At 40.3% G+C, this 14,882-nt stretch overlaps 1 protein-coding gene across 6 annotated transcripts in view; it reads left to right on the top strand.

Moving 5' to 3' along the window:
- The window catches only part of LOC123606059 (CCHC-type zinc finger nucleic acid binding protein), a 72,911-nt gene that overhangs the window by 47,518 nt on the left and 10,511 nt on the right, over positions 1-14,882 (top strand). For 2 of the 6 annotated variants that reach the window (XM_045493995.1, XM_045493991.1), the window contains exon 1: positions 14,199-14,354. The exons of 2 other annotated variants lie outside the window; for them this stretch is intronic. The gene's annotated coding sequence lies outside the window, so the exon portion shown is untranslated. Of the gene's footprint in view, positions 1-14,143; positions 14,355-14,882 lie in introns of those variants that run through there. 2 more of the 6 variants (XM_045493992.1, XM_045493996.1) reach the window with 2 other exon arrangements.

Here is a 14,882-nt window from a genome sequence, read left to right as displayed (position 1 = left end):
GGTTAAGAAGCCGACCCTTGACTTCAGTTCAGGTCATGATCTCATAGTTCATCATGAGTTCAAGCCTCATTTCAGGCTCTGAGCTGAGGGCACAGAGACTGCTTGGGATTCTCTCTCCCTCTTTCTCTCTCTACCCCCCTCTCTCTCATTGATGCATGTGCTCTTTCTCTCTCTCTCTCTCAAAATAACTAAACATTAAAAAAAAAAAAAAAAAGAAAAGAAAGAAAGAAAAAAGAAAGTGACCCAGTTCAGGGCGCCTGGGTGGCTCAGTCGGTTGAGTGTTTGCCTCCTAATTTCCACTCAGGTCATGATCCCAGGGTTGTGGGATCAAGCCCTGTGTCCATCTCTGCGCTGAGTGTGGAGCCTGCATACTTCTCTCTCTTCCTCTGCCCCTGTCCCCTGCTTGTGCTCTCTCTGTCGCTCAAAAACGAAAAAAAAAACAAAAAGGGAATAGTCCAGCTTCATTCTTTTACTTGTAGCTGTCCAATTCTTCCAGCACTGTTTATTGAAGAGATTGTTTTCTCCTCATTGTATATTCTTGCCTTCTTTGTCACAGATTAAATGGCCATATAATCGTAGGTTTATTTCTGGGCTCTCTATTCTGTTCTATTGTTCTATGCATCTATTTTTTTGTGCCAGTATCATACTATTTTGATTACAGTTTTGCAGTATGTCTTGAAATCTGGAATTGTGATACCTCTAGCTTTGTTCTTCTTTCTCAAGATTGCTTTGGCTATTCAGGGTCTTTGTGGTTCTGTACAACTTTTAGTATTATTTGTTCTGGTTCTGTGAAAAATCCTGTTGGTATTTTGGTAGGGATTACATTGAATCTGTAAATTGCTTTGGGTAGTATGGACACTGTAACAATATTAATTCTTCTTTTCTTAAAAAATGTTATTTATTTTTGAGAGAGAGAGCAAGCAAGCAGGGAACGGGAGAGAGAGAAGGAGGCAGAATCCTAAGCAGGCTCCATGCTGTCAGCACAGAGTTCGATGTGCGGCTGGAACTCATGAACCATAAAATCATGAGCCAGGATCAAGAGTCGGACATTTAGCCAACCAAGCCAACCAGGCGCCCCAACAATATTAATTCTTCTAATCCATGAGCATGGGATATCTTTTTATATGTTTGTGTCATCTTCAATTTTTTCATTGATGTTTTATAGTTTTTAGCATACCAGTCATTCATCACTTTGGTTAAGTTTATTCCTAGATTCCTAGATAAATCTAGATTCCTAGATTTATTCTTTTTTTGTTTTAATATTTATTCTTTTTGGTGCAATTGTAAATGGTATTGTTTTCTTTTTTTTAATGTTTATTTCTTTTTGAGAGAGAGAGAGGGAGCAAGATGGAGCGGAGTCAGGGAGGGGCAGAGAGAGAGGGAGACACAGAATCGGAAGCAGGCTCCAGGCTCTGAGCTGTCAGCACAGAGCCCGAAGCAGGGCTTAAACTCAAAAGCTGTGAGATCATGACCTGAGCTGAATTTGGACCGCTTAGCTGTCTGAGCCACCCAGGTGCCCCGGTATTGTTTTCTTAATTTCGTTTTTTTTTTTTTTTTTAAGATTTTATGTTATTATTATTATTTTAAAAAAAAACACTTGCATTTTATTTATTTTAAAATGTTTTTATTTATTTTTGAGAGAGAGAGAGTGCAAGCAAGGGAGGGGCAGAGGGTAGGGGAGACAAGAGGATCTGAAGCTGGCTTTGTGCTGACAGCAGAGAGCCTAATGCAGGTCTCAAACTCACAAACCATGAGATCATGACCTGAGCCGAAGTCGGACACTTAACCGACTGAGCCACCTAGGCACCCTTTAAAGATTTTATTTTTAAGCAATCTCTACACCCAATGTGGGGCTCGAACCCACAACTCTTGGATCAAGGGTCGCACACTTCACTGACTGAGCCAGCCAGGTGCCCCGTTTTCTGAATTTCCAAGAGGAAACTTTTGGAAACAACATAGATGTCCATTGAGGGACGAATGGATCAAGAAAATGTATATATATAGAATGGAATATTATCCAGCCATTAAAAAAGAAGGAAATCCTGCATTTTGTGACAACACGGATAGACTTTGAGGGCATTACGCTAAGTGAGATAAGTCAGACAAAGAATACAAATACTATATGATTTCACTTATATGTAGACTCTAAACAAACAAACATACATACGTACATACACACACACAAACAAAAAGAATAAAAGCTCATAGATACAGAGAACAGGTTGGTGGTTGCTAGAGGCAGGGGGAGGGTCGTGGGTGAATTAGGCGAAGGGGTCAAAAGGTATAAACTTCCGGTAATAAATAAGTCCTGGGGATATAATGTACAGCGTGGTGACTGCAGTGAATCATACTGTATTTTATATTTGAAAGTTGCTAAGAGAGTAAATCTTAAAAGTTTTCAAAATGAGAAAAAAAATTGTAACTATGTACAGTGATGAGTGGTAACTAGATTTATTGTGGGATCATTTCACAATATATACAAGTGTCAAATCATTATATTGTTACACCTGAAACTAATATAATATTTTTTGTCAATTATATCTTGATTAAAAATGCCCAAGTCTGCAACTTACTCTCAGCTGTTTCAGCAATAAAATACATGTATGTGTGTGTGTGTATGTGAACAAAAGAGGAAACTTGATTACACAAGTGAGAAAACAGCGTAACTTGTCTATTGCGTTATCATAATAAAATGATAATGTTCTAGATGGTTACTTGGACCTACACTCTCCTCATTAAGAAAGGTTAAATACAGTCCTAGAGGAGTTAAAGCCTGGTAAGCACCAAAGTGAGACTTTCCCTTGAGACAGAGGGATTACAAGAACTTGAAATGAGACTTTATTACCATATCATGTAACTTTAGCTGATGCCCTGCCATATACCACCTGGAAGCATTGCATGAGTCAGGAGGCTAATGCCTCCTACTTACATATATAGATCTTACCTAGAGAAGTTATGCTTGAATCTAGGAGGTTTCTGTAAGAACTAAATAAGATAACAAAGGTGAAAATACCATGGGTAGTATGGCACATAATAACATCTCAATGATACCAGCTGAATGTTTATGTGCAAACCATAAAGTGCTATGTAAATTAACTTATTATTAACCTAGCATGTTGGTTGATAAGATGATAGTCCCGATAGAGCAGGGCAGGTCAATCTTGAAGAGAAAAGGAAGTGGCCCTGATTGACTCAGGAAATCCCTAGGAAACTAGAGGTGTATTTGAAGTGTCAAAAAGGAGGAAAATAGGAAGCCCAGGAGGGATCACATGAAGTACCCCCATTAGTTTAGCCCTGAACTGTCTTTAATTTTTTTTTTATGTTTATTTATTTTTGAGAGAGAGGGAGAGACAGAGCATGAGCAGAAGAGGGGCTGAGAGAGAGGGAGACACAGAATCCGAAGCAGGCTCCAGGCTCCGAGCTGTCAGTACGGAGCCCGACATGGGGCTCAAACACACAAACCGCAAGACCATGACCTGAGCTGAAGTCGGACGCTCAGCCGACTGAGCCACCCAGGCGCCCCATGAAGTGTCTTTAAATTCTGTACCACCCAAGGCAAATTTCATTTTGGATAAATCTTCAGCATCCGTAAGTTTTAGAGTCAGTTTTAGTCCCCTGAGAACTTTTATTGCATCAAATGGGGAAGCCAACATCTAAATAAAGGGAAAAAATTACTTCCAATCATTCTTCAAATACAATTGAAATATTATCATTGCCTATTCACATGTCCAAGATACTGTTTATGTGTTTTAAATCAGCGTACAAAAGGAATTTCATGCCTTAGATGTATCAGAAACTAATCCTAATAATATTTTACCTTGGTAAAACACTTTGGAATTAGTGAAGCATTTTCATATATTATACATTATTTAATCCTCACCACTGCCCTTTGAAAATATCCAAAGCCTCTTAACATTTCTTTGTATAGCTTAAGTATAAATTTCATGCTTCTAGAAATCCTGGTACTTGCCTTTATGTTTTGTTTTGTTTTGTTTTATTTCCCCTGTGGTTTGAGGGGAAATTATAAGAAACTTTGTGTATCAGTTTCTTCACAGGCAATCCATGAACAATTGCAATGTTCTTATAAGTAAACTAGTCAAGATAATTTTGACCGGTGAATGTTTTATAAGGTAATTTATTGAAATGAGAGCTAAATTTGGAATTGTTAACTCAGCTATGCAGACTGTTTCACTGTAAGCGCCACACCCCAGCCTGGACTCTGCAGATGGGAAAGACAACTCACTGAGCTCAGAAGGACAGGACTGGCCGTGCCAGCTAGTACAATCCACAGCTTTATGGCCAGGATTGTAGAAGCGTGGCTTCCCCTTCAGTCAAAGGAGAAAGGACAGTAACTGAGCAGAAGAGAAAGTTAGAAAAGTCTCACTGTTACCTGAATTGCATTGGTTTTGGTTTGTCCAAAAGCTATTTCCCCTTTCAAAGTCACTTTGTGAGCGTTGACCATACCAGAATGATCAGCATTCTGTGTGGCTGGCTGAAGGGTGAGTCAGGATTCTAAATTCCAGCTGCAGTGCTGGGCAAAATGGAAACACCAGTGGAGTACATCATGATGTCAGCAATTTCTGAGGGCTATTAAAATGCTGAAAAACAAGATTTTGTGATGCAATAAATTGCATCTGAATGCCCTGCCCCAAAATGAGGCAAAGGGTTTGCTAAAAGCAAATCTAAGGACTCTTACGTGGCATTTGCTCTCAGGCAGGCAGAAGTTTTGATATGCTCTGCCTAGCATCCAACATGCCACCATTAAAGCATATTGATGGCATTTAACATATGCAAAGGAGGTGCTGCAGAGCATGGGGGCTGCAGCAGTATTCCCACACTCCTTTTTTTTCTTTGGAACTCTCGATGGGTAGCCCTGAGTGACAGTTCCTGAATGAAATCACTCTCTGTCTTCATCAATGATCTAAGTCCAAGTTCCAGGAATTCTTCATCAGTTCCTAAACTTTACATCACGTTGAGAAACAACGATCAGCAAAATGTCAACACATACAATTTCATATAACTGACAAAGGATTGGTATCCAGAACATATAAAAAATGCTTTCAGGGGCACCTGGGTGGCTCAGTTGGTGAAGCGTCTGACTTTTGGTTTTGTCTCAGGTCATGATCTCAGGGTTTGTGAGTTTGAGCCCCACATCGGGCTCTGTGCTGACAGCATGGAGTCTGCTTAGGATTCTCTGTCTCCCTTTCTCTCTCTCTCTGCCCCTCCTCTGTTCACTACCTATTTCTCTCTTTCTCAAAATAAGTAAATAAACATTAAAAAAAAAAGAAAGAAAAAAGAACGCTTTCAAATCAGTAAGAAAAAGACAAATGACAAAACAGACAAAATGAATGAAATCAACCCTTCTTAAAAGAGGAAACTTGAAGAGTCTACAAATATGTGAAGAGATGTTCAGCTTCATTGGTAATGTGGGAAATGTTAATTGAAAAAAATGAAATACCGAATGAAAACGTGTTCACACAAAAACCTACACAGGAATGTTCATAGCAGCTTTATTTGTAATAGCCCAAATTTAGAAATAGCACAGGAGTCCTTCCATGGGTGTTGGTTAAACTATGGTTCATTCATATTGTGGAATGTTACTCAGTAATAAAGGAACAAGCTATTTGATGCACACAGCTACTCCCATGAATCTCCAGGGAATTATGCTGAATGAAACAAAAGCCAATTCTGAAAAGTTACATACTGCACAATTCCATTTATGTAACTTAAAAAAAAATTGTATGTATAACATTTTCTAAAAGTTTGTTTGTTTATTTATTTATTTATTTATTTATTTATTTATTTATTTATTTATAATCTCTACACCCAGCATGGGGCTTGAACCCATGACCCTGAGATCAAGAGTCATGTGCTACTCCAAGTGAACCAGCCAGGTGCCCCTATACATAACATTTTTGAAAGGACATTTTAGAAATGGAGGACAGGGATTAGGGAGGAGTGGAAGGGTGGGAGGGAAGTGGGTGTGGCTATAAAGGGGTCTTCTGTATCTTGAGTACAGAGGTAGTTACATGGATCTACATTAAGATTTGATTGCATAGAATTACACACATGCACATACACACACATAGACACACAGAGTATAACTAAAATGGGGGAAATTTGAACAAAACCAGTGGGCTGTATCAATTTCTTTCTTGCTTTCTTCCTTTTTTTTTTTTTTTTTTGAGAGAGAGAGAGAGCTCAAGTGAGCAAGGGCAGAGAGAGAGGGAGGGAGAAAGGGAGAAAGAGAGAAGTGGGGGTTGAGCTCACTCAATGCAGGGCTCAAACTCAAGAACTGTGAGATCATGACCTGAGCGGAAGTCAGATGCTTAACAGACTGAGCCACCCAGGCACCCTGGGTTATATCAGTTTCAATATTCTGGTTGTGACATTATACTATGTATTTTTGTAAGACATTACCATTGGGGGAAATTGGGTAAAGAGGATATACAGGATCTCTCTGTATTACTTCTTTCAACTACATGTGAATCTACAATTATCTCAGTAAAAACAAACAAAACAGAGACAACATGTCTCATCCATCAGGCTAGCAAAAAATTAAATAATTTCACAGTGTGAAGTGCTGGCAAAGATTTGAGAAACATGGCACCCTCACTCATTGCTGCTGGGAGTATAATTTGGTGTGACCACTTTGGAGAGCAATATGGCAGGCAGCCAGTGAAATTTAAAATACACACCCTTCCTTGTCCAACTGTTCTCCTTATGGGTTTCTATGCCCTGTAGACACTCTCCACATGTGCCTGAGGAGACTTGTATACAAGGGCACTTTTTACAATGTTGTTTATAATAGCAAAAGGGTGGAAGTAATATAAATATCTTCCAATATGGGCACGAATACTAGTATATTTATAATACATAGCAGTAAAAATGATGAACCAGATAAGATTATATATATAATATACGCTGTAAGTCAGAAACACAACATCAAATTTAAAAAGCAAGATACAGGGGCGCCTGGGTGGCTCAGTCGGTTGAGCATCCGACTTCAGCTCAGGTCACGATCTCGCGGTCCGTGAGCTCAAGCCCCGCGTCGGGCTCTGGGCTGATGGCTCAGAGCCTGGAGCCTGCTTCCGATTCTGTGTCTCCCTCTCTCTCTGCCCCTTCCCCGTTCATGCTCTGTCTCTCTCTGTCTCAAAAATAAATAAACGTTAAAAAAAATTTTTTTTAATAAAATAAAAAAAATAAAAAGCAAGATACAGATTGATATTTATTTATTCAGCAAATATTTGAGTGCCTGCCACATATAAGGAGCTGTCCTAGGACCTGGAAGTACAGCAGAAAACAGACAAAGCCAAAGTTCTTGCCTTGTGGATTTTATGTTCTTGTAAGGGAAAGCAAACAAATAAGCAAATATATATGGTAGTATTTATGTAAAATTTTTAGTTATTCATGTGTATGTACACACACATATGTATATATACATATGTAGTAATTATATATACACACATGTAATACACTTACTATAGACTATATAATTACTGTATACATATATAATTGTTATATACTATATAGATTTATTATATACTATATGCATAGTAATTTTATTATATATTATAAGAAATAGACCTGAAGGATATACACCTATTTGTAGTATAGGGAGGAAGGAAAAGAAGTGGGACTCAGGGTAAGAAGGGATAAAGGGAGCATTAGTATCTGTAATATTCTAATTGCCTTAAAAGCCATTTTTTTGCCAAGTATAATTTCAAATGTTCTGTTTTGTAGTTACAATTCATAATTGAAAGATGTTTTCCTAGTATAAAAATTTAGAGTCTAAAGTCAGTGTTTCTTGGGGCACCTGGGTGGTTCAGTCGGTTAAGCATCCAACTTCGGCTTAAGTCATGATCTCATGCTTCATGAGTTCGAGCCCCATATCAGGCTCTGTGCTGACAGCTCGGAGCCTGGAGCCTGCTTCAGATTCTGTGTCTCCCTCTCTCTCTGCCCTTCCCCTGCTCACGCTCTGTCTCTATCTGTCTCTAAAAGTAAACATTGAAAAACATTTTTTTAAGTCAAAAATTTTTTTATTTAAATCCAAGTTAGTTAACATAATGATTTCAGGGATAAAATTCAGTGATACATCACTTACATATAACACCCAGTGCTCTTCCCTAATGCCCATTGCCCATTGAGCCCATTCCCCCCACCCAGTATCCTACCAGCAACCGTCAGTTTGTTTTCTGTATTTAAGAGTCACTTATGGTTTGTTCTCCCTCTTTGTTTTTTTCTTATTTTTGCTTCCCTTCCCCTATGTTCATCTGTTTTGTTTCTTATATTCCACATATGAGTGAAATCATGTGGTATTTGTCTTTCTCTGACTTATTTCTCTTAACATAATACGCTGTTCCATCCACATTGTTGTAAATGGCAAGATTTCATTCTTTTTGATCTCTGAGTAGTATTCTATCATCTATCTATCTATCTATCTATCTATCTATCTATCTATCTATATTGCATCTACTTTATCCATTCATCCGTCGATAGACATTTGGGCTCTTTCCATACTTTGACTATTGTTGATAGTGCTGCTATAAACATTGGGGTGCATGTGCCCCTTCAAATCAGCATTTTGGTATCCTTTGGATAAATACCTAATAGTGCAATTGCTGGGTCATCAGGTAGTTCTATTTTTAATTTTTTGAGGAACGTCCGTACTGTTTTCCAGAGTGGCTGCACCAGTTTGCATTCCCACCAGCAGTGCAAAAGGGTTCCTCTTTCTCTGCATCCCTGCCAACATCTGTTGTTGCCTGAGTTGTTAATTTTAGCCATTCTGACAGGTGTGAGGTGGTATCTCATTGTGGTTTCGATTTGCATTTCCCTGATGATGAGTGATGTTGAGCATCTTTTCATGTGTCTGTTAGCCATCTGGATGTCTTCTTTGGAAACATGTCTATTTATGTCTTCTGCCTATTTCTTCACTGGATTATTTGTGTTTTGGGTGTTGAGTTTGATTAAGTTCTTTATAGATTTTGGATACTGATCCTTTTTCTGATATGTCATTTGCAAATATATTCTCACATTCCATAGGTTGCCTTTTAGTTTTGCTGATTGTTTCCTTTACAGTGCAGAAGTTTTTTATCTTGATGAAGTCCCAATTGTTCATTTTTCTTTTGTTTGCATTGCCTCTGGAGATATGTCAAGTAAGAAGTTGCTGCCGCTGAGATCAAAGAGGTTGTTGCCTATTTTCTTCTCTAGGATTTTGATGGCTTCCTGTCTTATGCTTAGGTCTTTCATCCATTTTGAGTTTATTTTTGTGTATGATCTAAGAAAGTGGTCCAGTTTTCCCAACACCATTTGCTGAAGAGACTGTCTTTTTTCCATTGGCTATTCTTTCCTGCTTTGTCAAAGATAAGTTGGCCATACATTTGTGGGGTCATTTCTAGGTTCTCTATTCTGTTCCATTGATCTATGTGTCTGTTTTTGTGCCAGAATCTGTCTGGCACAATCATACTGTCTTGATGATTATAGCTTTGTAATACAGCTTGAAGTCCAGGATTAGTTTTGGTTTTCTTTTTCAACATTACTTTGGCTACTTGGGGTCTTTTCTGATTTCATACAAATTTTAGAATTTTTGTTCTAGCTCTGTGAAGAATGCTGGTATTATTTTGATAGGGATTGCATTGAATATGTAGATTACTTTGGGTAGTATTGACATTTTAACAATATTTGTTCTTTCAATCTAGGAGCATAGAAAATATTTCCATTTTTTTGTGTCTTTTTCAATTTCTTTTATAAACTTTCTACAGTTCTCAGTATACAGAGTTTTCACCTCTTTCCTTAGGTTTATTCCTAGGTATTTTATAGGTTTTGGTGCAATTGTAAATGGGATTGATTCCTTGATTTCCCTTTCTGCTGCTTCATTATTGGTATATAGAAATGCAGCTGATTTCTGTACATTGATTTTATATCCTGTGACTTTGCTGAATTAATATATCAGTTCTAGCAGGTTTTTTTGGTGGAGTCTTTTGGGTTTTCCACATAGTACCTCATGCCATCTGCGAAGAGTGAAAGTTTGACTTCCTCCTTGCCGATTTGGATGCCTAAAGTTAATGTTTCTTATATTGAAGTCTGAGTACATTTCTCAAGATTTAGAAATTGATTGTTTATTCATCCTTGTCAAACTCATAAACGACTACTTCATAAATGCAAATGGCCATTTGTGTTAATTTCCAAAGAAAAAGGCTAGAGACACATGGTACAAGTGTACAGTATTAGATTTGGGCTCTCCTTTTCTTACTAACTGCAGTTACTTGAATTAACCAGGTCACAAGCATAGCTAACAGCTCCTTTGGGCTCTCAGTCACTCAGTTGGAAGAGCTTGCGAGACTCGTAATCTCAGGGTCATGAGTTCGGAACCCCGTTAAGGGTAGAGATTACTTAAATAAATAAACTTAAAAAAAAAATGCCCTAACAGCTCCTTCCTTATGAGATGTGGGTGGCACCCTGGTTTGTTCATGTCAAAAACATCAGTTCTTTTGGGAACTTGTGGGAACCCTGAGTAACTCTATAGCCTTTTTCTCATTTAAATGAGGGGATTAAATGAAATATTCTGAGATTAGGCTAAATACTCTTCTAGATGTTAGATTCTAATTCACCCAAATATATAGTGCTTCTTTTTCAATTTAATCTTGAAAAGTCAGTTACATTATTTTTGTAGATTATGAGAGCCAAATGATCAAATTTATAATGCTCTTTCAAAAAACAACAGAAGACATTTTGTAAAGTTCTACGTGGAAAACATGCAAACACCGTTATTTTGCTATCACTACGTATTTCAAGATTTAACTAAATAATGAAAAGATGAAGTTACTTTTTTTAAATGAATGCAACTGCTTTTCTTTTAAGAAAAAAATGGGTGGTTTCACTTTGAACCTTTAAAAATTATTCGTAAATAAAGTTCTCTTGCCAGTTATTTTGCAGAAGTAGAGAGAAGTTCAATTCAAGGTCATAGAGGAGGAAGCCAAATGATGGACTGCTCACTAAATTATTAGTCGGTGTTTCATATTTCCCTTATCAACAGTTAATATTCTCTATACTGTCACTTTAAGGAGTCAATGGAAAATTGTAGGATTAGGTTTCAATCACAACTGGGAGGCTGGAAGCTTTGTGCTTAGGCACTTAGGTTGCCTTGGTTTGAAGCCTGCACTATCATTTATTCACTCTCTGACCTTTAGCAGAATACTTCAATTCTCTGGAATTTTATTTCCTCCTGGGGATAATAAAAGTACTTATCTCAGAGAGGTTTTGTGTAAACTTAAAAAGAGATTATAAACAATGACTGGCATATAATAAGCACTCAATAACAATAACAAAAATAATAGATAACACTTTAATAGTAATTATGCCAGGCCCTTTTAAAGAACTTTATATACACTATTACCTATTATTAGTATAACTGATTTCAATTTCAGGATTTAGCTTAATAAACTGTGTTTTAGTTGCAGGAGCAGACAGGAGAGGTAAAAACGATACATGCTCTTTAACCTTAGTTGCATACTTTCCAGGTCAAGTCACAGAGACTATTTCCCTGCAGGCAGAGAAAACAAGACATTGAAGGTTTAGAACAATATATACGATATCCTCTCCATTTAACAGCAGAATTTAAGGCATGTACTATTGCAGTTGGGCATTTTAGCGGAAATTAAGAGTTGGCAGGTGCTGCTGCTCAACTCGTACTCATTTTAAGGAATCCTGAATCATGCTGAATCATAGCATTTTAGCTGGTCCTCCCTCAGGATACTTAATACTTTCTTATGGCTTTTTTCATCTTGCAAGATCTTCAAGGGCAAGGTTTGTCTGAACTAGTCACCTTTGTAACACATTGCTGAGCATAGTAGTGTTGGTAAGACTGACTACTGGAAGGGAGGAGGGAGAGAAAATACATTTCCAGGGGAAGGAAATGTAATAGGAGACTCTTTCTTCATATATGGTTGGCAGTTTATCTTCTGAGTGGGCTGCCTTTTTCCTTTCTTATTTTCAAACATCTCTAGTGAAATAGGTGTACCCAAGGGTAACCAGACAACACAAACTACTGTAGTTAAATTTCATCATAGACCTCTGGAGACAGAATGCCTCATGATCAGTCTGGCTTTGTTAATAATAATAGTCACTACAGAAAGCTGGATGTCGGGTGGAGAAGAGCCATTACCTGTTACTACTCCTAGAGCCTAGCAACAAAGACCATATTATGCTTCCATTCCTTCCACTTAAGTCTTTTGAAACCTACAGAAGATCATATGTTCCCTATCTGTTTCACACCCACCCTCATTTTTCTTTTAACATTAGGAACATTCTGTCCCTGGGTCTATAATAAATATCAAACATTTTATGTAGCATTGTGGTTGGGATGATAAACAAAAATCAAGTCAAAAATATGAATTTATGGTTACTATGACAATTTAACTAATCTTCCTGGCATGATGCGGATGCACCCAGGGTGGACTTCCTCCATATAGCCTCTTGCATTGTACTGACTCACTGCTGGGGCTTAGGAAATCACTACTTAAGTGTCTGCAATTACCACACTAGTACTTACCTCAAGATATTATAAAGATTAATCAGGGGAAATCTATAAAGCTGTGTTAAGCTTCTTGGTAATAAAACCACAGAAGCACAAAACACTGTTTTATTATGGTAACTGGTATTAAAACTCAATACAGAAACTGCTGGGCAATTCAATCTTATTGGAAATGGGACCATCTCCTACTGAATTTTGAAATATTTTTACTTTAATCGTCTTGGTTAAAAACAGCTTAAAAATCATTGGTCCTTGAGATAGTTCATTCACTCTTTGATAATTGCTACCCTTTATTGAGCACTATGTTGCGTACAATCTGCTAAATGCGCTACAATGATCGAGTCAGCACTAGTGATTTGAAACCAGGTTTAATGCCTGATTCTCAACACCTGTGCTCTTCACTGCTTTGCCTCCTCATAAACATGATTTCAGAAGCCATACAGCCTGGGGACCGGGAGGATTCAGTGAGATGAATCTAAGGGCAAAGAACAGTTCCAGTCTTTGTAGCTACCCACGTGTACCCACTAATGCTACACCCAAGGACCATTCATCAGTTTTAACATCTCAATAGATCTGTACAGTTAATTTCAAAGAAGATGGTCATTAAAGGAAAGAAAATTTCTGGGCTATACCAGCCAACAACATGGGCTGCACACCAACCTTGAGAAGCATATTAAGCTCAGTAGGAGACTATAGTCGCTTCAGGGCTTTTAGAGCTCGAGAGGCTGGGGACGCTTGTTTTTTTCCTGTTTGTAACAGAAGCCCTTCCAAAATGGTACACAAAATTCTCTAACATTTTAGTTCATATTCAGCAATTTAAATTGTTTGCATCCTGGAAAAGTATCTGACTACATAGCCAATCTTTTTTTGGAGAAGATACCAAATCTCAACTGAAGGCCATTCCTGAACATGATAGCCCAGGCCAGATGGCTCTCCTGGCACTCCGTGTTACCCCTTAAGTCGCAGGGAATGTCACTCATCAGTGTGAACAGTCACTAGGTGTGTTGTGAGGCAAAGAGGTCTCGGTGCCATCCCTTCGCCATCTTCACACCCTCACCAGGTACTTTTCTGGGAGAAAGGGATGTTTGGGGGTTGGTGGTGGCGGTAGATGTTAGAGGTGAACACAGCAAGGCGTTCCAGGCTCTGCCGAGGCTCACACAAAAACCAGAACAAACCTCAGGGCCCGTGACCTTCAGCCACAGAAACTTCCGTCACTTAGCAAGCAGGGCTCTTCCCAAACTGAGACGTGTATTATTAGGAAATGGGTCCTGGCTCCCAAAGCCAGAACGATCCAAAGGCCTAGCGGCAGACGCTTTTTTCTGAGCCCCAAAAGGGACCGGAATTTTCCCCGACCCCACGTTAATCACAGCCATTTCACTCAGACCCGCCCTCTGGCATCCCTCGTCGCCGGCTGCCGCGAAAGATCACCAAGGCCAGGACGGGGTCGCGAGGGGCCTGGAATTTAGCGGGAAGAGCCCGAGAACGGTCGGGGGCCGAGGTTCCAGGCGGGAAAGGCCGCGCGCGGGGCACGGCGGGAAAGGCCGCGGCGCGCCGAGGTAGAAGCCCGCCCCGCCCCGCGCCGCGCTCAAGCTGGGCGGCCCTCCTCTGGGCGACTCTGATTGGACCGCGGAGCTCCGCGCGCTGATTGGCCGCGTGGGCGAGGCGGAGGAGAGCCGTGCGCAGCGGCGTGTGTGGGGCCGTGTGCAGACCCGCGTGTGGCGCAGGCAAGGACCCTGAAAATAAACAGCCGCTACCTTGCGAGCCGACTTCTCCGGGCCTGCGTCCGAGTCTCCGCCGCTGCGGGCCAGCTCAGACGCCGAAGGTGAGGGCCTGGAGTGGGGCCTGGGCTTGGGGGAGCCACGGTGCGGGCCCTGGCCGAGGCGGACGGAGAGGGTAGGGAGCGGTGAGGCGGAGATGGCGGCCGCACTCTGGCCTGCTCTGCTGCTGCGTCAGGCGGGAAACTCGGCTGCCACCGCTGCTTCAGGTTCAGGTTTCCGGCCTGCCGCAGTTGGACGACCCTTCCGTCCTTCCTTCCGTCTTGGGAAGCCGGGCCGCTGCGCGTCGGGGCCTCTTCTTCGGCCAAGGCCGCACCCCAGGCCGCAGCCTTAAAGCAGAGGAGGCCCAGGCCCGTGCGCCCTTGGGACTGAGGCCCTGAGACTTTAAGGGTCGTGGAATGCGGGAAGGAGGGTCGATTTGGCGGGAACTTACTGGAAGGTGGTTGTGGTGGGGAAAAGACCCTAGTGCAGATGGGGAGCGGGGCGGTTGGGTATTTATGCAGGCCATGTGCTGGGGTAGTGGGCCTGGCGGGCCATGTGCCAAGTGTTCTGATGGGCTTAGAAAAGGGTCATTG

Source organism: Leopardus geoffroyi, chromosome A2, assembly GCF_018350155.1.
Source record: "Leopardus geoffroyi isolate Oge1 chromosome A2, O.geoffroyi_Oge1_pat1.0, whole genome shotgun sequence".
NCBI lineage: Eukaryota > Metazoa > Chordata > Mammalia > Carnivora > Felidae > Leopardus > Leopardus geoffroyi.
This window is presented reverse-complemented; position numbering and strand designations above follow the sequence as displayed.